We start from the raw sequence: 27,759 nt of genomic DNA, 5'->3' as shown, positions 1-27,759 counted from the left end.
CAATAGTGCATTTTCCAATTTACCAATGCAAGTCAAGTAACTGATAAAGTAGGTTTGTGTGTGTGTTTGTGCCTTCCTTGCATGCTGATTGGAAAGGCATAGATTACTGGATGTAAATAAGACAGTGATACTTTATGATATAATATATAGATTACTGGACGTCTATGAGCCGATAATACCTAAGGGTCCATAGATTACTGGATGTAGATAAGCCAGTGATACCAGCCACAAACTGTAGATGGCGCTCTGAATAAAATTATTGGGTTATAACAGTGCATAGGTCCAAGGCTCTCTATAGACCACTGGGAGGTATTCTAATAAGAAGGAAGGTTTTGTTTTATGATGGGGTTATAATATAAGCAAGAAAACCATGCTCATCAGTAAATACCGTAAAACAATATACTACTAAAATTACCACCAATATAAGCTAACAGGGTATGGTCACTAAAATAATATGAGGACAAACCCAATCTAAATGCAAGACCAATTTACTACCAAATTACCGCCAATATTTTTACGGTAAGACAATACCGCCAAACCCCAAATTTACCCCAATAAAACAAAATATCTTACAAATAATGGTGCGTTGGCCAGAAAAGTGGCTGTAGAGCACCTACTAGGCGCGGCAAGTGTGTCTCACACTACCATATGTGCATTAAAGGGAACCCATTTCATGAGAGCAGTGTGACACTAGAAGTGAATTTCAGAATGTCTCAAAGGGAGGCCACATTCCCAGAGTTAGTGCAATATCTGGAGGCAAAGCTATATGCACATGGGACATGGTCATCAAATAACGCTACAGAGTGGCATGACCGCATATATGGTGAAGTGCAGAAAGAATCATTGGACAGCATCTTTGCAGAAGGTAGCATAATCCAGGTCTGTCTCTTGAGATTATTAAATGTTGCTGATAAACCTGCAGAGAAAGATTCTCTGATACAGCTATGTACCAAGACATGGTTCATTTTAAATAAGTCTCCGCGAATGCAAGAAATTTATGCCAAGCTGATTAGCAGGTTAAACATTGAATTGGATGGAGCTAGTGAACAAGAGGAAAAATTAAGAGCAGAACTAGAGGTATGTCAAAAGGACATGCAGTCAAAATGTAAAGATCTCGACATTCAATTGTCCCAAAGAAAGAAACAGTTTGAGGATAGTGAGCAAGAATTAAAACACTTGAAAGGGATGGTAGATCATATTAGACAGGATAAAGATGAGGTTTTTGTGGAAATGCAGATTTTACACAAAGAACATTTTGAGAAACAAGGTGATCTTCAAAATGCTGAACAGGAGATAGTTAAAATGTTTCAAGAAAGAGACAAAAGAGACAAAGAATTCAATGAATGCCAAATGCAAATGAGCGATATGCAAAGTGTGATTAATAAAATGAGTGATGAAAACAATTATTTGCGTAAGAAGGCAGGTAGGCTCCTTAAAAAGTGCAAGGATTTGGAACAGCAAATATGCATTTCCAGGTCCCCCGACAAACGACACGGCACTACATTCAATAGAGTTGAGGTGAATTCTGTTTCTACACAGAGAGCTAGTGCCCCAGTGGCTGGGCCGATGGCTGAACTTGGTTGCAGTGCCCTTGGTGGATTTGACACACCCATTGGGGCCGCCACCAATCCCATACGCCTGAAACAAGGGTTGAATCACAAAGTAGTGCAATTCCATGCATAGGAACGAGCAGCCCTATTAAAATAATGAAATCAATCAAGGCTCTGATTAAACCATTTAAAAAGGGGGGGGATTGCTGTATAGAGGATCACTTAGAAGCGGTGCACAATATATTTAAAGCCTTCCAGATACCTAAGGAACAATACAGACAATACTTTCACTTAACTCTGGACGCTCCCACAGCCAGTATCATTAGGAGATTAAATGAACAGCAGAACATGACATAGGCAGAGTTTGAAAAAGAGATTAGACGTTATGTTTCTCCATTCCAGTCATTACAGGAGGTGAAGAAAGTTGCTTACACAATTACGACTGGGCCTAATACAACTCCTCACCAATTTTTGCAAGACATAAAAAGAGCTTTTTCTCGCTTTGATGTATCTTTTGACCCCAATTCCAATGTGTTTAAAACTGCCTACTTCTATGGGCTACAGAAAGACATCATATCAGAAATAGTCCGTGAATTTCACCGTGACAAGTCCCTTGAATGGATTGTGCACCAGAGTACAAAACTATATGAAGAGCTATATTGTTAGGGTAGAGAGAGTGATAAAATGAAAGACAGTAGACCAAAATCTAAAGAACCCTCAGCAACAGTGATGGAGATCAGGTCAGCTAACATGTCACTTGAGCCTGCTTTAAGTCCAGGCAAAAATAATGTGACGCCTGAACAAAGGGGTAATCAAGAGAGGTTGTCACTCCCTGCACCGATGTTTCAATCACATGATCCTAGTATTAGGGAGAGCTACATTAGCCCTAGGTACTTAGGAGATAGGCCCCGGCAGTATATCGGCCTGATATGTCATGTATGAACAACAATCAGAAACAAGGCCAGGATCAAAGAAATAATGTTTCCTACCAGACATTGGGGACACAGAGCAGATTTGACTCCAACACCATGATCTATGGTAATCAGGATAGACCCCGATATGTGGATCGATTTACTGAAAATGGGAATCAGAATAGGGGAGAATACTCACAGAATGAGAGACAGGACATGAGGCAGAGCATGAATTACGCCCCACGTCAATACAATCATTCACCGCCACTGGAGGACTTTAACCAAAGGATAGGTGCACCCTGCTCCCCGTACCACATGAATCAAGAGTTCAGAAAAAACCCCAATAGAAAAAATTCTCCTGAGAGATATCAGAATGGATTCAATCAGGGGTAAAACAACCAATATCGACCTAGGCTGCAGAGAGAATATTCTAGAGAGATGGAAAGATTCCAGTGTCTTGAGGCCCAAGTGAAAATGTTGGCTGAACAAATAGGAAAACTATGTACGGTTCAAAAACAGTCATCAAAGGAGGGGGCAGAAGGCCATAGAAATGACCGGGTGGTTTCTGATAATAAGTGACAACATATTCATGATACCTGCAATACTAAAAAGACAGAGTGCCCTGATTTGATTTTGCATAATGACTCTGAGATGCTTAATGATTTAAAAAGGAAAATACTGGCAAATGAACATGTGACAGTCATTGCAAATACATCTAAAAAAGAAGTTCGGTTTAACTTGGAGTTAAATCAAATGTTGGAGATTTGCAAAAATGAAAAAGGAAAACATGAAATTCCAAAAGAACAAAGGGACAGATTTAAGAAAGACAACTCATGATGGGGAATACTATTGAACAGGGAATACGTGGGGATGTTAGAAAGCTCTCCCTAGACAATCAAAACACTAACAAAATACAGGCAGGAAGAATAAGTACTCAAAATGAGGGTACATATCGATCACCTGAAGAGTTCTTTGAGTCACAGATTTTTTAGGAAGTTAAAAAGATTGGTGCCAATGCCCAGAATTAGAAAATGACAAATTATCAAGTAATGTTTTTACGTATCTTCAGTTGAAGAATTGTAGTGTGGACTCTGATGACCCCCAGATGGAACGGCGAACGGTGGTCACACTTCAAAGGAGCCCTGAATATGGGGAGATGAGTAAGGTTTCTCAAACGAAAATTGACAAGAAGGAGGGTAAAATGTCCTTTCATTTACCAATGTGCTTTGCCAAAAATGAAAAAGGTCTGAGAAAAGTGAATCCTGAAATTAGTAAGAATTCACACTTTTTCTGTGTGTTAGAGGAAGTTGATGACAGATATTATGCTCCCATTACAGTGGAAGAGAAATGCAATACATTTGCAATGATTGACACAGGCCACAATTATGTCCAAAGAATTGATAAAAAGTTTCAATGAAGGGAGATCTCCACAGAACCAGATCACAGTGAGGCAGAGTGAAGGCCCAGTGCATAACTTTAACAGTGAGGAGGTGCCTATTGTGGGTGCCACTGAGGTTGACATAAAGATAGGAAAACACAGAATGAAACAGGAAGTATTGATCACACCTATTTGTGAAATTCCATTCCTGATGATAACAGATTGCTTGAAAAGATTGTCCCCTCTCACAGATGGGGTAAATGGGGTACTGTGGTCTTTAACCAAAAAAACATTAAGACATAAGAAAATAAAATCACAAAACAACAGTATAAATGAATGCCACACTATTGCTTAAACGAATGATGCAGTGGAGGTATACCTACAGAATAGATGTGTGCCTAGTGTTACTGTCATTGTGTTATGTCAGGATAAAATGCAAAATGAAAAAGAAAAACAATCTGTGCAGATTTATTTGGATCCCAGGAAGAAATGGAAAACTGAAATAGATAACAAACATGGTGCTTCTATTTAAGAGAGAAGAAATGCAAACAGAATACTATTCCTAAAACAGACACAGGAAAACACATTACCAGCCTTGCTGAAATACACATAGAAGATGAGCAGCAATTGATTCATATTGCTATAAATGACCATTCTAGAGTGATAAAAGCTACTTTGGTGCTTGAACAGGAAAGGAGCTTTATTAATGAGAAATGACTGCAGAAAATAATGGAGAGGGAGGAGATCCCAAAAATTTGAACTAAAAACCAACATGTCTCTGGTTTGGACAACTGAGATTTTGAAAACCGAATTGCAGGAAGATACATGCTAAAGAGTAATGCTAGACATATAATAGACAATATAAACCATCTACCAAATGATTTTTGCATGGGCAATGATATCATGCACAGAATGTATGGTGTTCAATTTCCTTAACCAAAAAATATGGTCTTGGCTAGGTGGACCTGCACCTGAATTTGAAGATAAGAGAAAGGCTTATCATTGTGCACAATTGGTAACTAATGCAATTGAATTACAGGTGAAGAAGATGAAGAAGGTGAAGAAGGATATAACCATTCCTGCATTCACCAAACAGGTTTCTATAACACTAAAGTGCAAGAATGGACAGCAAATGAAAGATTCTGATGCATTTGTGTGCCTGAATGAATCTATGAAAAATCAGCGCCTGGATTATGAATACACCCCATTGATAGATGTTGGAGAAGGATCCGCCAAAATTATGGTGAACAATAAAGGGTATCATGATATTCATTTAGAAGACACTTGTTTATTAGGAATGGCCATACAAAAATCACATTGTACCACAGACTTTAATAACATGGTGATTTGAAATATCCCTGAGAGATATGTAGATGAACAGGGTGTGTTGCCAGAATATCTGGATTCTCAACCCAAAGGGATCTTTAAAATTCAATCTGTGTACCCTTATGATTCAAATGAGACAGCGTGCTGTCACCAATAAAATTGTATAGTATTTGACTTAAATGAAAATGAAATTGAAAATCAGCACATTGAAGTGGAGGCCAATATGCCAAAATATTTATAAGTGGCAGCTTTACAGATAGACACAGCTACACAGTTGGAAGAAAGTACAGAGATTCCTCAGCTGGAGGATATCCCAGAATTTTGAAAATGGTAGAGGAACAGATTTTGTTAGCAGATGCATGTGATAGTGAAGAGGATAAGAATGAATTGAGAAAAAAATGTATGGAATTTAAAGACGTTTTTCCAAAGATGCGTATGATTGCGGCCTATCTAATTTACATGTTACCGAAATGGTGTGGTAGAAATCCAGTGTTTGTGCACCAATATAGATTACCACTGGCATGTTTAGAGTCATTGGCAGCGATAATTAAAAACGTGAAGTCTTGTGGAATTATCAGGCCCATTCATAGCACATCCAACACTCCTATTTTGGGTGTGTTAAAGCCAAATGGTTAATGGCGTCTGTGTGCAGACTTGAGAGAGTTAAATAAAAGAGTGCCAGTGTCCACATGGCCACTGCCATTCATTGATCAAGGCCTTGCTCAGATGTATGGCTCAAAGGTATTTACTACCTTAGATCTCACATCTGGATATTGATGTGTGCCACTGGCAGAGGATATTCAGAATTTGTTTTCATGTTCATTTGATAAAACGCAATACGCATGGGATAGAACACCATTCGGGTACGTCAATGGTGGGAGCGAATTTGGCATATTTTTGAGAAAGGCTATGCCTGATGCAGCGGAAAGAGGAACTATAGTTTATGTGGATGATGTCCTGATAAAAAATGAAAACTTAAAAAGCCATTTTGATGAAATTAGACATGTACTTGGCCAATTGCAAAAGGTGGGTGCCAAAGTATCTTTACAGAAAGCACAATGGTGCAAGAAAAAGGTGAATTTCCTAGTCCATGAAGTAACTGAACATGGACTGAACCCACAAAAGAAAAAGGTAGCGGTCATACAGAAATTGAAAGATCCTAAAAATGTGAAAGGTTTAAAAAGTTTATTAGGAATGATGGGATATAACAGGACATTTATTGAACATTTTGCTGAAATTACTCAACCATTAACTAAACTATTGAAGCTGAATACACCCTGGAAATGGGAAAAAGAGCAATCTGAGGCAGTTGCAAAATTAAAGGAATGTCGCATAAAGCTACCATGTTTAGCATATCCCATACAAAACAGAGATTTCTTTATAGAAATAGGTTTCACTGAGCATTGTATGTCAGCAATGTTATCTCATAAACATGATTTGAACCACAAAACCATTGCTTATGCAAGTAAGGCATTTTCTCAAGTTGAAATTAAATTCAGTGAATGTGAAAAGGCCCTTTTGACCACTGTGTGGGCGTTGCAGCATTTCTGCCCCATTGTTCAAGGAGAAAAGGTAATCATTGAGACAAATCATCAACCATTGCAGTTTTTACAGAGTAAAATGATTAGGTCAGGCAATTTAGCACAGTCCAGAATTACTTCATGGACATTGGCATTGCAAGGTTTTCCTGTAGAAGTGAGGTATGGCCAAAATAAAAAGAGCCCAGTTGATCAAGGTTTAGTGGATTTACATGACTGTGCAGCTGAATGTGTATCAGACGAAGTAGAGGTATAATCTAGTTTGCAGGAATTTGAACAATCACCACACAACGCTTTTGATGAAAAGACATGCAAGAATTTACCAACTGTATATGTTGATTGTTGTGCTTTTCATATTGAAAATGACAATAATAAACAATTGGTATCAGGAATAGGAAATGCCTGATTGAAATGTGAAGGCATTCCTAGTATAGGGATGAGAAATGGGGCTAGGAGTAGTTAGGATGCGGAATTGGCAGCCATTTATAAAGCAATACTACTGAAGTTGATAATAAATTCAGTGAAATGGTCCTGGTGACTGATTCTGATTATGCATGAAATAGTTTTGTAGAGTATTTGCCTGGCTGGAAAACAAGAGGCATGCTTACATATAATAAAAAGCCCCTCAAACATGGAAAAATGATACAGGCCATGGAAAAATGTGTGTCAGAGAATGATTTAACAATATCCTGGAGGAAAATTTGTGGACATTTAAAAACTCCAGGAGAAGATAAGGAGGGAAGTTATAAAGCAGATCATTTGGCCGAAATTGGGTCTGTGATGGGAGAGTTGCTACCCATTGAACACGTAATTGATGAAATACCGATAGACGCAGTTACAAAAAAGAATTAGACTACAGGATGGACTCATGATCAGGCAATCCATAACAGGACAAATACAGCGGGTGGTACCCCTTTCATTCAGAGGTCTAATGCTACACCATACACATGATGCAATAACTGTAGGACACAGAGGTTCACAAAAGACTTTAGAGATACTGATAGAATATGTTTACTGGCCACATATGTCCCAGGATGTGGAATTATATGCTAAGGGGTGCCTAGTATGTGCCCAATTTAAACCCACTTCACCAATGCATAGAGCTCCACCGATGAAAGAGGCTTAACCCTTCCATGGTCAGATTTGCAAATTTACAATGTAGGGCCTGTAAAAAGGTAGAGTAGGGGGAACCATTATATTTTGAGCATGGTTTGTTTTATGTGAAATGGATAGAGTGTATTCCTGCACCAGATTGTAGTGCGCAAACCGCTACATTACTGGCAAATCATATATTTTCAAGATTTGGGTTACCACAAAGAATAGAGTCAGACAGAGGAAGTCATTTTACAAGCGCTTTAATTAGTATGGCAGATACTGGGAGTGAAAAGAAAACTGCATATAGAATACCGACCCGCCTCTTCTGGAAATATTGTGCATTGCAACAGATCTGTTGTGGAGACATTAAAGAAATGTGTAGCAGAGGCAGGTTCCAGCAGGGATTTACGATTAACCCTGGTTTTGATGGCAATCAGATCGACTCCTCCCAAAGCAACAGGTATTAGCTCTTATGAGGTGTTGACAGGTAGGAAGATGGTACTGCCACAACATTTATTATACAAGACACATGAGCAGACACTTGTGAGTGCATCTACAGTTCACAAATATGTTGAATAACTGAGGAAGCATTTACAACATGCATTTGCATTTGTGCAGCGAAATTTGGAAAGGGCTGCTGACAGTGCAAAATCATATTATGATAGAAAGACGTCTCTGAAAGAGTATAATGTGGGGGATCAGGTATATACATTTTATTTTGGAAAAGGTAAACATAAAAATTCAAATTTTTTTGCATCCTGGCAAGGGCCATTTAAAATTGTGGATAAGGTGTCTCCAGTAGTTTACAAAATGTTAAAGACAGAGGGTGAAACGGTAACAGAGCAATTTGTTCATGTTAACCAAATCAAGCCCTGCCATCCCAAACATGAAATCAGGAGACTTGAGCAAGTAGAAACAGATTAAGTACTCTGAAGACATGGAAGGGGAGACACGGTGGTTGTTTGCATAGTATCCCACATCATATAAATAATTAAATAGTTGTGGTCTTTATTATAGAGATAAATGTAAATGAAAATACCACATGTGATACACATTGATATAAGGGACTGAAGCAGATTGAATTATTATGGTACAATGTTGAAATATATTTTGATGTATAATGGTGTCTCATGGATATGTTTGTTTTCTCTCTAACATGTGCTTAGTTTCAGCGGAAGAAAGCGAAATATTTTGGACTATATATATTTTTTTCATGGTAACAAGGGTGAAATTGTTATTGTGCTATGTACTTAACCTGTCTCTTTTCTATTTAATTTAGAATAACTAATTGATGATCTTTTGAGGTCGGACTTCGTAGGACCAGAGGACACGAGAGATGACGGAGTCCTGGAGTCCATGGGATGAAGCTCAAGTAATGCCTCCGGACCGAGATATGGAAGGGAAGACAAAGTAACCTGTGATGCCCAAAGAGAAGACTTCTCTGGAAAAGAATACAAGGGTGCCAAGATGGATTTCACTGAATGAACCAAATAACGAAACCTTGATGATCAGAACATCGTGGAGGTGCATGTTAATCATAAAAATGATAAACGTGTTAAAAGAACAATAGTGAACTGAACTTAATTCTGTGGCGTTCCTGAGGAAGCATAGTATTATTCTATGGAACTGAAAAGGATTGTGGTGGAGAATCACATGTTTGTTATTTTAATGACTTGTTTTAGTTAATTATATTAGTCATTTATTTTATTTGTTTATTTTATTTTATTGTTTTGTTATTATGCATAACATGTTGATGGCAGACACTTCATTTAAAAACAAAAAAAGAAGCTATACATACATATGTACATGTGCATGAGGACTCATGGACTCATTTGGAAGATGTTCTTGCTATTATGATTAAGCAGTTGTGTACTATGAAACGTTTCAATGTTCAGTATATTAAGTTGCTAATATTTCAATTGTGATTCATATGATGGAAAGAAAGAACAATAATTTGGGTTTCCTCCAATTGTGGATTTGGGTAGCCAGAATTGTCGGAAACGGAGGGAATATGTAAGAATATATATAGAATTTTACTAAAGGTGATGACATTTTATTGCATTTATTGCAAAATGTAGTGGCATTTTATTGCCAGCAGTAATATGGCATATATATAAATATATTACACGGCCACGGTAGTGGGCGTGTAGTTATGGTTAAGTTGCTGTTTACATAGGAAGAGCACTTTTTGGACGGCATATGGACGAATCATCATCAAACTTTGCAAAAGAAGTATATGGTCCACTCTGAATTCTTTTGCAAAGTTTGATGAGGTTTGGTGCAGGGGGGACAAGTTATATTTCTTACATGACTTTTGTACTTGGCGGAAATATCCTTTTTTAATTTATGTGATAAAAGAAAAGAGCATGTTAGTGTTTGTATTTTATAAAGACTTATTACATTGTACAATAGACATTTTAGCTTTTTTTTTACTCTCATATTTACTTTACAAACCAGTGTACTGGGCATTTTGCTCAATTCCTGTGTCTGTGTTTCAAATCGTTGGGTCTGGGAGAAAAAAAATCCTTGTCGGATAAAAAAAACCTTTCTTTGCTATGCAACAAACAATTTCTTTGTTTCCTTTGACTGTTTGTGATTAATGTTATTTACGTTGGCTTGTTGCAGATTTCTTAAACAGTTAGATACCTGTTGGCATATTCTAACTGGGTATTTTTTATTACGAATCTGTGGTATTCAATTATCTGTGTGGTTGTTATACACTCTTGGCCAGTTAGATATCTGTTGGCGTATTCTAACTGTTTATAGTCTTTTACTTGAACTTTTTGTTAATGTTGATTTACAGATTAGTTATTCAATTTTGGCATTAAGAAAATTAAATATGTATTTGTAAGATTAGCTGGCAATCTCTGCTTTACAGTAATGGTACTATCATTCGACCCATGCACATTTCTTTAAAATATATGCAGTGTAATGACCTACATTGGTTGTGGCTCCTGCATGGTAGATTATACCTATTGTTGTAAAGGTTTTCTTACCAAGTGACACTTGACCGTGTGTGAATCCAGTCAGCTTGCAGTTGTTTTTGGTACCATCTGCATTGTACCGTAGAAGCATAAGTATTATGTAGTTACTATGTGTTTGTATCAATAAGGTGGAGCGATTATCTGAATTGCACATAGTACATAATCTGCCATGTTTTGCATTCTGTAGAAGTTGCTGAAATGGAATGGATTCACAATTTTGTATGGATATAGACACAAATCACTCATTAGGTATTTGTTCCTGTGTCACATTGTTACAGAGAGTGCATGTATGTTTCCACATGTATGCAATCTGGAAGATTTCATTTATAGCTATGTTTTTGTTTTCCAGTAATTGTAATAAGTACATTAGAAATTCTTGTGGATCTTCTTGTGAGTTTATAGTGAATCTCACCATTCCAGCACAGTAGTCCAATTCTTGTCTTATTCCGTGAACACTATACGTGTTGTCAGGATTGTGTGTTGTGTTTCTATGAAGGACTAACATTTGAAAACACAATTTGTCTGTACTGTGTAAGTAAATATTGTTAACAATTGGTGGCAATTGAAATAGAATATTCATTGCTACATTTGCATAGCAACTTACACCAGTTTCATTTGAAAATTTGAATGGACCAGCTAGTTCTTTCTCTGAGTGTTTTTTTGGAGTTTCTGTTCCTTCTTTGAAGAAGTACCTGATTTACTTTCCCTAATAGGTCCTTCTTTGCTTTTGGTAATTGATGAAGTTTCAGCTTCTTTTGTTTTCTTTGAATGATTCACCGTCAGATTCTGTTGCATTTCTGTTTGAATTAGTTGTCTTTTACTATGTTTTCCTTTTTCTGGAACAGGATATAATTTCAGATGGGGGGTGTACAGTGAACACAGTCTATTGTATTCTAAAATGCAAGGAATATCTGCGTTCAGTTTACTTGCATTAAAGTTGATTAGAAATAGACCGTCAAGTGAACATAAGCGTGATAGTGCTATGTAGCTCATGCCTTCATTAAAGACTGGGTTTCCTATATCTAGCAATGCTTTGTCTAGGGTAAGACCTTGGGATTTATGAATGATAACTGCATATGCAAGAGTTAGAGAAAATTGTTTTCTATGTACATACATGTCTTTGAAGAGAAGAAATCGAGCAGTTGAGTGCTCTATCCTTTTCACTTCTGAAAGTTTGTCAAAACGAATATTGACAAACTGAATGTAGTTGTCATGTGGATATGTTTGAAAGCCAACAACTGTACCCAGTGCCCCATTAACTAGCCCTTGCTCCACATCAAGGTTATGTTTAAGCATTACTCTACAATTTAAGGATAATTTTAATATTTTTTCCAACCCAGCTGTGTTGGAGATTGAATTGTCTAAGGTATTTAGTCTTGCTGTGGCTTGCTCACACATGAGTAGTGTCATACCATGGGCATCTAGTTTGTCTGCGGAGCAAATCTCCATTATTGGTTGCATTTCTTTTTTTTAACATTGTTTCATTGAATTTGAAACAGCTTGCAAGAGTTGGCATTAAGACCATACAATTGACATTTATGTGCGCTAATTGTTCCATAACATCAGTAGCACATGCGTTATCACGATAAAGTGCATGAATGTGCCAGTTTTTCAATGTTGCTTGAGCTTCTTGAGATAGTACATCAACTCTAATACTTTTTAAAATGTTGGCATAAGTGAGATCTGCAGATTGACACATGTTTTCTGTTAATTCTCTGTATTGGAAATGTTGCCAAAGGTTCACATTTCCTATGCTGCCAAAAAGTTTTACGGCAGAGTTTGTGTCCTAAGGTTTTCAAAATAGGTTCACCTTTCACTGGTGTCAATTGTAGAAGATCTCTGAAAATGATAATGCGTTTCCCTGCAAAGAGTTCTTCGTAGTTTGTTTTAAGTACTTCTTGCAATCTGAGGTGAATCAAAGCCAACATTAGGTTGGAGACCATGCTCACTTCATCTACTAGTAGCATTTTCATTTATTTTAATACTCTGCATAGTTCAATTGAAGCTTCTGCAGAAAGTTTGTAATAGTCTTATTTGTTTTGGTGCTCTACTGGAAGGAGTAGTAATCGGTGTAAAGTGACACCGCCTATGTTGTAGGCAGCCAAACCTGTGGGGGCAGTTTTTTATTTTTTAACACACGACACACTAGGAAAGGAGGGTGAAGGAGGGTAAGGAAGGGACACCAACCACAGGGATAAGAAAGAGCAGGTGAAGAGATAGAGATGTAGGGTGGACTTTACTTAGGTAGGGAGCAGTTCTTCTGGTGCTCCGTGACCGTAGTCATAAAAGCACTTCGAAGAGTCTCCCCCCTGCAGAGTAGTGCGTTGCAGTACATACACAATATTGTGACCCTCGCAAGGTAAGGGTCAACAGCATCGCAAATGGCCTGTGAGGCAGCTGGAGGAATACGCTCTCCCACAGGAGTGTCTCTTGTGGTGAGAGGATCAGACTCAGAGGATACTGCAGAGGAACTCAACCTACTACGTTCTTCACATGGTACCACCTTGCGAATGTCCGCACTGTGGAACAAAGGCAGGTGTTGTTTCATGGTTGTCGTACCAAAGCTGTATGCACCAGGTCTCCCGCGACTCAGCACCAACTTGCACTGGTTATACCTGACCTCGTTTGCACATGCTTTTGGTATGTTTCCACAAATGGTAAACAACTACCACACCCACGACCGGCGAGTGCTTGTAGTGCGGAATTCCTCCACCTCATTCTCTTCTTCCTCGCTCTCTACATCCTCATGCCTATTTCCCTCTGCAGGCCCTTGGGGAGTTGTTGGTGGTGGAGGGTTTGGGGGTGGTGCTGAGGCTAATGAAGCAACAGCAGCCATGGATGCCATTAGGATTGTTCGGCTAATATTCATTACAGCAGTAAAGGCAGCACAACTCATTCTGATATAGCCAGAAGTACAGTGAAGATGAGCTCGGGGGTGTGGCCTTTCATAGGGCTGGATGGCTGCGCCAAGTGACCATATCAATCATTCAAAAGCGTTGCATAAATCCAAACAATAACTTGAAAGGTAGGGCCATTGTATGGGACATGTGAAATGGTGATTTTATACTGTGACGTAATTTCCCATGTCTATATAAGTTCTTTTGAAATGTTGCGGAAGCACACAAACTGTGCAAATTAGGCCACACCCTCAGCGTGGGTGTGGTCACATGATGACGTCGTGAACAAATCTGCGAAGGAAATGGTTTCCCGCTGGGCACCAAATACAGAGTAACGGATGTGCGCATGCGCGCGGGTGTTCTACGGACAGTGTTCAGGTCCTGAAACTAATTAAAAGTGCGAAACAAGTGAGACGGATAGTTACGGACTGGCGCAATGTTCGCAGTACTTATGGGTGTGATGTGCATATGCGTAGATGTTCTGCTGACTGTACGGCCAGGTACAGTGTCCTGAGTACACCTCCATTTTGTTTGACTACGGACATGCCGGCCACCGCGCCTGATCTACAGACAGTTCCGTCTTGGCTGCGGACGGTATGGATAGGTTTAGTGTCCTTAGGACACTTCCATTTTGTTCATTTACAGACATCCTGGACACCTGATGTGTTCTAAGACCATGTTCTATCTTGGTTTTGACCAGTATGGAGAGGTATAATGTCCTGAGGACGCCCCTATTTTGTTCATCTACGGACAACCTGGACACCTGGTGCGTTCTAAGATTAGTTCCATCTTGGTTGCGAATGGTACAGGTAGGGGTGTTGACCTTAGAACATCCATATTATATTGATTATGGCCAGCCCAGAACAGGTGCGCTGTCCGAGGACATTTTAACTCTTTTAAAAAGAAAAATGCGATCCACATCATTCCACTACAACTAACATAAACACATTTTCAATACACACACATACATCAACCAAGAGAAATACAGGGGGAAGCAGATGCTGAAACGAATATAGGGGAATTAGGGTTTAACACAGGCTGGTTGTTAGGGGATGATGGGATGGATGTTTCGTCAAAATGTTTATGTTCTTCTTGAGGGTTTGGGGATGGTTCACTAGGAAATGGAGAAAGGGGACAGGTACAGGTGAGGCAGTGATATCTTATTTTTCCTCTCACACATTCCTCCACAAATTGCCTTAAACTGTTAAAAATCTCATTTAGTATGTCCATTTTCTCTTCTATCCATTTCAGACGGTCTTGCCCTGTGTCCTTTAGTGGACTTTCTTCTTTCTTTACTTGGTCTATGTTAAATGCCCATAAAATACTGAGTATTCATTTGCTAATCCAGAGATGGTGTACCATTATTATAGCTATCTTCTGACATTTCCCCATGCGAAAAATTCTCCTCCAGCCACTCCAAAGTACTGCACATTTCTGTGTCAAAACAACAGAAATACATTACTTTTTCTGCACCTTATACAAAAAAGTACACACACATATAAGAAAAATGAAGTTCACTTACTATTTTCCTGTAATTTGTCTTCGTTGTGCTGTGTGTGTCTACTATCGCTCCTGGATGCACAGTTTCTGTGAGGTAATTATGTTGGAGGCATATCTTTTTTTGTTATGGTATAATGCATTTCATTCTACATGGTAATTAAATGCATAGGTAATGTTTGAGACGTGTAGGTTCAATTGGTTACTTATTAGTACTTATAATGTGTTTATGTGTTCTTTTTTAAACGTGTGCATTTCTCATATGGCACAATAGTACAATTTCAGATACCCCCTGACTGTTTGGGTAGTGTTGATCTCGTCCGCGACCGTCCGCAGACAGGCGCTCTGTCCGTGCCTTTCAAATATCATTAGCAAGGGGATTCTGTATGTTCTATGTTACATGTATATAAATTAAGGGACTTGTAGTACCTATCTCCCAAATTCACATCATGAAAGTGTATATTCAGTAAAACAAACTTTGTTAACGGGATGTTATGATTAATTTGCCCTACTAAAAAACTATGAAAATTCACACAAAAAAAAGTTGTTAAGGGGACGTTATGGTTAAGTTGCGCTACTAATAACCTGTCAAATTCACAAAAAAAAACTTTATAAACGTGACATTATGGTTCGAAGTAAAACCGGAAAACCCCTGAAATACACCAGTTATGGTAGGCTAAGCAACCATAACTGCCCGCCCGAGTGTGCACTGCTAACACTAACACCCAGGACATCAAAGATGACATCACACATGTCATTGATGACATCACTGATGACATCACATGTGTAGCCCCTTCGTTTTTGTTAACTGCCATATCTAGACCAGGTGGGTTTATTTACTGACAGTCAGAAACTTAACTTTCAAAAGATATTACATTTATAGATGTTGCTAATCTCACATGTTCTTACAATACTTTCCTTAGAATTTAATTGCATCTTATGATGTACATATATATGGGAAAAAGCAGGCCTGAAGCACAGCAGTCATTTTTGTGCGTGAATACAATCATGTAGATTATACATAGTTGCTAATGATACTGCCTCTTGTTTGCTTACTTTACTCTCCATATATAAGCCCTATATTTGTATGCATAGTAGTCTATTTATGTTTTGTGTGTCATACTAGAAATATGCAGTAATTGATGCATTATTAGTAACTTAGTACATGTTTCACAGACCAGAAAAGTCTGATACAGAAGTATTCACCGTTTTATTATATAACTCTGGAAAATTACAAATATAGGACCCCTGTAGTGTATGTTGCAGCCAATACCTACATTTCTGTATGAGTAGGTTCCTGTACAAAAAGAACAATGCAATGGAATTTGCGTGATGAATTATGTAGTTTATTACACATGTCCCGATAATTCCTGGTACATTTTTGCCAAAATTACATTCACACCCCCTTGTCTGAAAAGTAAATGCACATGTGATGTCATCAGTGATGTCATCAATGACATTTGTGATGTCATCTTTGATGTCCTGGGTATTAGTGTTAGCAGTGCACAGTGGTGCGGGTAGTTATGGTTGCTTAGCCTACCATAAATAGCATATTTCTGGGATTTTTCGGTTTTACTTCGAACCATAATGTCACGTTTATAAAGTTTTTTTAGTGAATTTGACAGGTTTTTATAGCGCAACTTAACCATAACGTCCCCTTAACAATGTTTTTTTAGTGATATATATATATATATATATATATAATTTTATTTTTATTTAGCCAGTATGACATGTCAATGTGTTGTTGGTGGCATGCAAAGTACATAATTTACAACACAGCCGAGCCCAACTTGAAACTGCAGAGAGAAAGGCACGCGTAGAAAAGCTTAGTGCTGCCAGATCAAATAATGAAGTGCACCATTTTTTTTTTTTGCCTCATGCATGGAAACTACATTAGAATTTACAGAACTGACTAACCTTATTTAATATTACTAAAATACTAACTCTAACTGTTCTAACACTAAAATGCAGTATTATATGCAAAATGAGGTGAAAATACATGTTTTGGTGGCACTGCTGTAATTCGTTTTTAAATGCAAACTCACATTTTTTTCTTCTTTTTCTTCTGTGTTAACGTGTGGAGAGTAGAGGGATGAGGCAGAGTAAACCAAAGAGATACAATTATTCTGTTCTGAAAAACTCATTGTTTGGAACATGATGGTTGATGCAGTATGAATTCTTGTCGACCTGATTGGGGGAGAATTATAGGCAGACGTGCCACATAAATAAAGTGGGAAGGCTCCCAGTTTTGCTAATGGAAAAACATGCGGAGAGGAGTTAGTGGCGACTGGGCTGTGAAGACAGACAGAGTTCCAAGGGGTTACAGGGTGCTGGCTTAGAGAAGATATCTTGCTGGCGCTCCCCACCCACACAAAATGTACAGAAGCATTCTGCGCTGACTGGGACTGCCTTTGCGAGTGGAGCAAGGTCGTGCTAAGAACTTCAAAGAAGTGGCAATTTTTGGTAAGCTTTGTGCCAAGTGAGGATCATATTAGTGCAATAGTTCATTTCCCAATTTACCAATGCAAGTGAAGTAACTGATAAAGCAGGTGTGTGTGTGTGTGTGTGTGTGTGTGTGTGTGTGTGTGTGTGTGTGTGTGTGTGTGTGTGTGTGTGTGTGTGTGTGTGTGTGTGTGTGTGTGTGTGTGTGTGTGTGTGTGTGTGTGTGTGTGTGTGTGTGTGTGTGTGTGTGTGTGTGTGTGTGTGTGTGTGTGTGTGTGTGTGTGTGTGTGTGTGTGTGTGTGTGTGTGTGTGTGTGTGTGTGTGTGTGTGTGTGTGTGTGTGTGTGTGTGTGTGTGATGGGAAAGGCATAGATTACTGGATGTAGATAAACCAGGGATACCAGCCATAAACTGTAGATGGCACTCTGAATACAATTATTGGGTTATAACAGTGCATAGGTCCACTGGGAGGTATTCTAATAAAAAGGAAGGTTTTATGATGGGGTTATAATATAAGGAAGAAAACCATGCTCATCACTAAATATCACAAAACAATATACTATACAATACAATATACTACTAAAATTACCACCAATATAAGCTAACAAGGTATGGTCACTAAAATAATATGAGGCCAAACCCAATCTAAATGCAAGACTAATTTACCACCAAATTACTGCCAATTATTTTACGGTAAGAAAATACCTCCAAACCCCAAATTTACCCCAATAAGACAAAATATCTTACAGTGGGGTTAGTGGGGGACTTTGAGGCGGAAGAGTGAAGTGGAGTAGTTGGTGACTGTGATAAGGAAGAGTGATGTGGGGGTAGTTTGGGACTGTGCCATGGAAGAGGGATGTGGGGGAAAAGGAAAGACTACTATTAGGAAATCAGACGAGGAAGTGGGCTGCAGGAGTGGTGATTTGACTTTATTTATTGGGTATTTATAATGTGCCTATACAGCAATAGGTGCAACAAGACAGATGTGGTGGGAACAGATGATGACAAACAAGACATGGCCCTACTAGGCCATGTGATATTCGGATCATGGAAGTGCAGAACAGGAAGTGGCAGGGGAGTGGGGGAGGGTGGGTGCCATTCACAGCAGAAAGGGTAAGTGCTAAGGAGGGAATGAAAGTGCAGGATGGAGTGTGGCACTCGCAAGTGCTGGCGGGGGGAGAGGAGGTAGAAGGGAAGAGGGACTCTGGAAAAGGCAAATTCTAAGGAGAAGCCAGGTGGACAGGTGCCAGGGGAATGCAGAAGTTCATGGGAGTGAGGTTCAAAAGCAAGTTCTGGGACGGGGATGATGGGCTGAAGGTGGTGCAGGCCCAGCCAGTCTAGAGCAGTGGGGCGAGCCCGGGGATGGCAAGTGCAGGTTGGGGGGTCAGGGGACAACAGACTGCCGGGGTATACTTGGGGAGGAGGACCTGGTGCCCTGTAAGAATTAGAAGTAACCTGGCAGCATGTCACAATGTGGCACAGGCGGACATTAGGAGGCAAGCGGGCAAGCGAAGGAAGAAGAGAAAAGGAGGGTTTTGAGAAGCTTCCGAAACTTAAGGCGATCCAGCTCAAGTAGGAGAGGGGCAGGAAGGCCATTCCATAGGGAGAGTCCTGTGGAAGAGAGAGATTGATCCCCCATTCTATGCTTAGAAAAGCATCTGATATGCAGAGAATTTGAGCTAGAAGACCGAAGGGCTCTAGCAGGGAGGTATTTAGGGAGAGAGAGTTGGATGTAGGGGAGTCCAAGGCACCAGGATGCCTTCTGAATAATGCAGAGGGTCTTGAGCTTGGTACTCAGACCAACTGAGAGCCAGTGGAGAGATTTTAAGGCTGGGGAGATGTGGTCCCTGGGCTTGAAGCCAAGGATAGGTCTTGCAGTCCTAATGGGACAAAGGGAGGAATTCGGCAGATTGAGGAAGAAGCTGTTACAGTAGTCCTGCCTGGAGAGGACCAGAGCCCTGGGGACATTGATTTTCTGGGGGAAGGTGAGGAAATGCCTCTGAGGAGGTGCAGCTAAAAGTGGGCCTTCTTGGGAAGGTCTGTGATGTGAGGAGAGAAGGACAGAGAGAGGAGTTGATGATGACATCAGGGTTTTTTGCCTCCCAGGAGGTTGAGGGGGCAATGCAGGTTGGCCAGAGAAAAGGAGGGTATGAGGGAGATGGTGTCCCAATGAGAAGGATCACTGTCTTACTAGCATTAATGCAGAGATCTTTAGGAGTACATCATGCCTGAATAGCCGACATCCAGGATTGAGAGAGGAAAAAGAAGAGGCAGTGTAAGGAAGCTTGAAAGAGTGCTGTGTATTGTGTGTATACCAATGATATGGATTGATATTGCATACTGGTACAAGGGATAGGTAGGTTACAGTAAAGGTATGATTAATAATTAGGTATAGGGACAAGTAAGAGGGATGTGGGTGAAATGCTAGTGAGTACTATTTGGGTAATATGACGAGTGAGACTGAGACTGTGACAAGAAAAAAAGGATATCGGGGACTGTAATGGTGAATAGGGAGGTGGAAGTAGTGGTGGACTGTAATGAGGACGAGTGAGTTGGAGTTATTGGGGGACTGTGGAAAGGAAGAGTGAGGTATGGGAAGTGGGGACTGTGTTGAGAAAAAAATGATGTAGGGTTGCGGGGGACTGTGATGCAGAAGAGTGAGGACGGGTTACCATAGGACTTTGGCAATGAAGTTTGAGATACGAGCAGTGGGGGACTGTGATGAGAAATAGTGAGGTCAGCATGGTAGGGACACTGGCAAGGAAGAATGAGGTAATAGAGTTAATGAAGTACGTCGGCCCAGCAAGGGCGTTGGGTTATCGGCGTTTGGCGTCGGCGATCGGGACTTGATCATGTCTGGTTTTCAGATCTTTGTCTGCATCTTTATGGACTTTGGGTGGCAGGAAACCCACCGGTGGATTCTCCTCGGTTCAACAGCGACCTTGACTTTCTCTGGCAGGACAAAGTGGTCGATATTGATGAGCAAGGGAGTCCTTGATGTCAAAGAGTCATAGGTAATGGAACGTTGCAGCTCCGGTCGATGAGGTTAGAGTGGTCCTCCGAATCAGTCGATGGTGGTGGTCGTTGATGGCCTTGATGTCCTGGCACTTCGCTTCAGATTCCTTGGTGGTCCCCGCCTCAGGTCGGCAGCCTTTCGATGACTGATTTCCAGGGAGACTTGATGAAGGTTAGCTGGTGCACAATGGTCCCTAATTGCTTGTGAAGAGGTCCCCTGGCCAGGTCCTCTCTTGGATCAGTTCTTGGAGACACGACAGCTTTCAGATTGCGTCAAAGGAAAGCAGCAGCAAAGCCTTCTATTTACAGCTGGGCTGCAAGGTAAGCATCAGGTTTTGACTTCAGCTTCTGCTTTTGAACAACTCCAGTCAGTGAGAGGTCCCCAGATATACTGTTCTGTTTCTCATTCACACTGCTGAGCCAGGCTCAGGCAGCCAAACATTCATAATGGCATTCAGCAGGCAGGCAGCCAATCAGGCTCACAGTGCATTCAGGCAATTATTCCCCACAATTCCATATATGGAACTTCCACCCAACAGCCAGTTAGGGGAAAGGACAGATTTAGGGCTTCCCAGGACTTGGGGAAAACAAGGTAACAGGACAGAGAAAGCAAGAGGCCACAGGGGCCATCTAGTCTTCTATCAGGAATCAACTGATTCCAATGGCAGGGCTTGAGTATCCCAAAATGGAGGATACTCAGAGCACCTGTCAAATTCAGCATGGAGCAGCCACCAGCCCATACCCTGCTCTGTGGGCCACACACAGGTGCCGAATAACATACACCAGGGGTACAGGGTTGTACCCCTGCCCATGGATGCCATAAAAGTATTCCCAAGGGTCTGTTCAGCTTACCAAGAAAGAGGTAGAGCTGCACTGCCAGGAGTTCTAGAAGGACTCCTGGTGTTACACCTAATATGGTTGTCGGTTCTATAAATCCGACTCTCGTACGCTGCGCAAGCTGTTCCGGGTGTTTGTGGAACGAGCTGTAACGCTCTAGCATTTTTACCGGATCTCAACCGAAGGTTGGCCACGCCCCCAGACTTCCGCACAGTATATCCGGACACTCAACCTGTGGCAACGCGCGTTGCTTCTCTCTTTCTGAGTAGCTGTACGCTCCGTAAGTTTGTGTTAGATTTTAATCTGATCCTACTACTTACTTTCCTCACTTCTTAACGCTGTTATCTCTAATAGCTGTGACATTCTTTATTTTCTTTTTAGTGAAACCCACTGGGCTTCCAGCCAATGGTCTTTCTACCCTTACAGGTTCTACTAGTCTCTTCAGCGTCTCTATCAGGTGCGTTACTACGTACTTATTCTTACGGCCCTTTACTTTTGTCAATCATTCTCTGGAGATTCTTTATTATTGTTCTAATCCTATTTTCCCCGTAGCACTTCTCATTCTAGCCAGTGCACCAGGAGAAGTAGGAGATCCTACCCGGAAGTACAGGAAAGGGATTTTCAGGCGGTAAGGGAAGCATTTTGTGTTTCAAGACAAAGCCACTTGCACAAAACTTGAAGATTAATAACCTTATCCTTCTTTAGCTTATTTAGATTAGGAGTGAGCCTCTTCCCACCTTTTTTCTGACATTTAGGATTGACCGAATAACACCCAGGTAATCCCTGTTTCCACTCTATTCTCATTTCCCTATCCTTTCTACTCTCAAGTATTTACTAGCCTGTTACCGTTTGTATTACTACACCCAGTTTCCTGTTCCACCGACGATCACAAACTACCCTGTGGCTGAGGAACATCATCCTAGCTGTCCTCAGGATTCTACGGACCCTAGCATCCCAACATAGGGTCCCCCCCCCGTTGGGGGTTTTCCCTGGGGGCTCCTTTGCGTCCTGGCTCTTGGAGTGGGAGATGAAGGGATCCCTAGGAGGAACCTCATAGCCTTCAATAGAACAATTTCAAGCTCCAGGGAACAATCAAGTCTCGAGGTGGGTAATATCTTGTATGTTGACACTTGAGTTTGATGAATAGTACAAGATTTGAAGTTAGAGATTACACCTGGGCAGAAAATAACACAGAACACAAATGATAAAAGGACTACAGGAAATGACATAGAGACCCTGTCCCTCCAATGCATTTTCAGCATCACACTCACATGCTCTGGGTACAGTTCATATGAAAAGTGTACCTTTATTCTATCACTTTGAAACATATATCAAGGCCAACTGAGATTTCCCTTTGATGTGAGTTTTTAGGAGATATTAATTGTGTATTGTACAAACTATTTTTGTGTAATGTCCACACTGTTAATTGTGTAATGTATAAACTGTACATGTGTGCTCTGTGTACAGTTTGTATGTAATATGCACATTCATTCTCAACATACTTCATATATAGATACATTTCAATTGTTAATATTTCAGAATAGACCAGGTTGATTTGCAACAATTGCTTGCAGTCCAGTTCCAGATGAAATGAAGGCACCTGCAAACAATTAGAATAATTGAAGCAGGCAATTTTGAGATTATTGAGCCTAAAAAGATTTGTTTTCCTATGGGATAAACCCCATGTTCAAAGCTAATCAAAACATAATCAAACTAAACATTCTGTAAACTATGAAGCCCACATTTTGCATGCAAAGGTGGCTGCCTAGAAAAATAACTTTGGAAAATGTTCAGATATTTGCATGAAGAGTTTGAAAGTTATTAACCTTAACTTTATATATAATATACTATGGATGCTTCCCACTTTTTTGCTCATGGATGGCCTGTTCCATAAAGGGAAGCATAAGTGAACTACACAAAACAAGAAACCATGCTTCCCCTCCATTGTACATGTGTGTCTATGGACCACAGCTATGACCTGTGCTAAAGTGAAACATCAAATATACAGAGATTCAGTGAAAAAACTTTGTTAAAGGGACATTATGGTTCCAAGTAAAACCGAAAAACCCCTGAAATTCACCAGTTATGATAAGCTAAGCAACCATAACTCGCGCCACCACCGTGCACTGCTAAGACTAACACCCAGGACATCAAAGATGACATCGCAAATGTCATTGATGACATCACTGATGACAACACATGTGCATTTACCTTTCATGAAAAGTCTGTACAAGGGATTATTTTTGTAATGTTAATAAAAAAGTGTCAAGGATCATTGGAATAAATATCATGAGGTGCGTAGTGCATTAAGTAATGCATTAATCCACATATCATTGTATTATGAAGTTATTTCCAATATACTAAGTTACACATGTAGTAACATAGGCATAGTGTGCAGCAGACATGATGAAGATGCAATATTAATAGTCTTGGCATGTTAAATACTAAAATTATAAATGCCTTCTTATTAGAGTCTTGCATACTGTGAAACATTTAATACATACCTAATCAAACCCACTTACTACATTATTGCATTACTGCACACAAAACACAAACAGACAACAACACATACAAATAGAGCATATACAGGGAAAGTGAAGTAAACAAAAAAACAGCAGTATTACCCGACAATCTTCATAACCTAACTGATTATCTTCATGCACAGAAATGATTGCTCTGCTTCAAAGCTACTACTTCCCTATGTATAACTATGACATATTGTGACTAGACCCTAAGGAAAGTAGTGTAAGTGCAATGTGTACAAATATGAGCATATCCAGGGAAAGTACAGTGATAAAAAAAAAACTATAAGACAGTGTTGATAACTTTACTAATCATCTTCGTACATAGAAAGCATTGCTGTCCTCCAAGTCTGTGTTTTCCCCTTTGTATATGTTTCATATGCTTTGAGTGGACCCTAAGTGAATTACTGTAAGAACATATCTGAAGTATGAGTCTACAAATATAGTACTTTGTGTTATAGTATAGTGAATTTTAGTTGCTGACTGTTAGTGGCATATATATATATATATATATATATATATATATATATATATATATATATATATATATATATATATATATATATATATATATCAGTAAAGGAAAAAAGAGTGAGACAGACATGTGATGTCATCAGTGATATCATCAATGACATTTGTGATGTCATCTTTGATGTCCTGGGTGTTAGTCTTAGCAGTGCGCGGTGGTGGCACAAGTTATGGTTGCTTATCTCATCATAACGGGCGAATTTCAGGGTTTTTTCAGTTTTACTTGGAACCATAACATCCCTTTAACAACGTTTTTTCACTGAATTTCATAGGTTTTTAGTAGCACAACTTAACCATAACATCCCCTTAACAAAGTTTTTTCATTGATTTCATTGGTTTTTATTAGTACAACTTAACCATAGCGTCCCCTTAACAAAGTTTTTTCATTGAATTTCATAGGTTTTTATTAGTGCAACTTAACCATAACGTCCCCTTAACAAAGTTTTTTCATTGAATTTCATAGGTGTTTATTAGTGCAACTTAACCATAATGTCTACAAACATCTGACTTCATTGCAGACCTTCCGGAGATTGCCACATGACCATATGCTGGTGAGCGGCATGATGCCGTGTCCGAGAACCCGTACGCACTTCACGATAAGATCTGTGCTTCGCGGACAGTTCGGAACTGTATTTTCTACTGATCTAGGAACTTTCAACTTCAAAATTTCCCTTGCACATCTTCAACACCTATTCCTACACATCCATTAACAATCTAGTACACAGTGCATACTTTTAGCAAAACTGCTATTTACTATAAAATAGAATCAGCTAATGCCACCCCTTCTCCCCAAGAGACACTACCACTGCTGTATTCAAGGAGCATGAGAAACACTGCCCACCTACCTGAAAAATAACGCACGCGCAACATTTTCACCCGGCCACCTGACCCTCCATAATAGTGTTTGGTGCATCTTCCCTCATTTCCCTCCCCACCTTTTGTTCTAAGCTCTACTGCCAAAAAAAATGCATCCAAAAACAAAATAAATGTTCCTTTAGGAACCACCTTTCACAGTTAAAAAATAGAACTAAAACAAAAAACGTATAGACTCCACCTACTTTATATTTCTCAGTAAAGTACATAGACTCAATAAGACTTTCCAACATTTCCATTTGCATTTTGTGTTATGCTAATGAGAATATTGTGGCATTCATCCTCCGTTCCAGGGACTGTAACGGTGGATACCGGCCCAGCAGCCCAAGTTATCAGCCCAAGCGAAGCGAGGGTGGATAACGATGTCTCTGGACCATAATCCCCCCATTCCAGCCCCTGAAATGGGGGGTGAAGGCCATTGGTAGCGTAGGTTCCCAAAGCGGGAACCCGGGGTACTAAAAAAGAGGATTTTTCTTCCTACACCGGGATGCCTGTGTCATCCCGGTGTAGGAAGGAAAATCCTTTTCCAAGATGGCTACCATGGAAAGGGAAGGCGGGGGTTCCATACAGGCCCCTCTTCGCTTTCCATGGCAGCCTGCAGAAGGCAAAAAGAGAACCCTATGACCATATTACCACAAGCACATTTTTCTTCCCTTTCAAATCTATCCTAATTTCGAATAACTTTACCACAAAGCCAGTCCCAGGTGGACATGGCCACTTTAATCCTATCTTTTCTCCCTTGTGGTCATGGCCAGTAGCCAGATTGTCCGGATCATGACCTTATTCCATGACCCAGACAATCTGGCCACAGGCTACCCCTTAGTCACTAAAGGTATACTGCTATTTTTTGTAGCTACATTATGACACTTGTCAAAAATTAAAACACTGGCCCATTTCCAAAACAATGCTTGTAGGTCCTTGCCAATGCTCCTTAGGCAAGTTTGCCGAAAATCCACCCATGTTTTATTTTTTCAAAAGTGTCAAATGTATGCACATACAATTGTCATATAACCTAGCCCCCACTTGACAAAATCCATACAGACTTTACAAAAATATTTTTATCTAGTGCTATAATCTTTTTGCAAACCTTTGTGTAGATTTGTCAAATGGCACCACATTAATAAGCCTTTACAATATTTGGGGACCCCCCTCTAATTTTGCTCCCTCTTGGCAGAATCCCACCAACCTTTGCAAACACATGTATATCTAAATCTATTATCAGTTTCCCATATTAAGTGTAGATTTGTCAAATGGCACCTCGTTCATAAGCCATTACATTATTTTGGGACCCCCCTCTAATTTTGCCCCCACATGACAGAATCCCACCAAACTTTGTAAACTCATTTGGAATCTGGCCAGAAATATACATACCAAATTTCATGCAGTTCTATTAAGTGGTGCCAAAGTTATAAGCCATCCAAGAACTGCATTTCACCAACCCTGTAATGCTGAGGTGTCCGCGAACTTTTCAGGACTGTTCGCGAACTCCGAACTGTTTGCAGACTTTCGTGGCAAAAAACACCTGTGTTTTTGCTTCTTGCAGCCATATCACATCCCATCCTCATCACCTTTCACTTCCCCAGAGAATATTTGATAAGTTTGACAAGTGCAATGTTGTGTTTTTAATATGTTTTTACTGCGATTTTCGCAGACCCTGGCAGATGTCTGCGAATCTAAGATGGCGGGCGTTTCCAAAAAACTGACACACTTCAAGCTCTTCACCATCCAATCAGCAGACACGTCACATGTCCGCGGACATGACGCAAGCCGATTAAGCAATCAGTGTGATATCACTAATTTTTTGTGACCTACTTTTTGGTCATTTTAAAAAAAACTACTGGATGGATGTTCACCAAATTTACAAAAGCACGCTTTCAGGACCAAGCCGCTGCTCCTGCCGCAAATTTGGTGAAACTCTGTCCAGTGGTTTGTGCTGTAGGGGGAGTGAAGTTTTTTCCCCATTCAGTTTATGGGAAAAAAAAGACATATTGTGACCCCCCTATAACCTTTCCCCCCCTGGACCAAACCTCACCAAACTTTGCAAACAAATTCAGAGTGGGCCATATACTTTTTTTTGCAAAGTTGGTGAGGATTCGTCCAGGGGGAGCAAAGTTATAAACTGCCCAAAAAGTGCTCTTTCTATGGGATTAGCAATTTAACCATAACTACACAGCCACTACCGTGGCTGTGTAATATGTTAAAAAGAAAACAATATACACATGTAAAAATACACATACACAAAAAATGGGGTGAGGATGACCATTGCTTAACCTAGAAACGATTGCCTCCAGACTATATGTTTGAAAACCACCTCATTAACAATATGGGATTAGTGACTAATTGTGACAATATTACCATAGTTAAGAC

This window comes from Ambystoma mexicanum, chromosome 12 (assembly GCF_040938575.1).
Source record: "Ambystoma mexicanum isolate Mex_15411 chromosome 12, UKY_AmexF1_1, whole genome shotgun sequence".
NCBI classification, from domain to species: Eukaryota; Metazoa; Chordata; class Amphibia; order Caudata; family Ambystomatidae; genus Ambystoma; species Ambystoma mexicanum.
The sequence above is the reverse complement of the archived record's forward strand: the minus strand, read 5'-3'. Positions refer to the sequence as shown.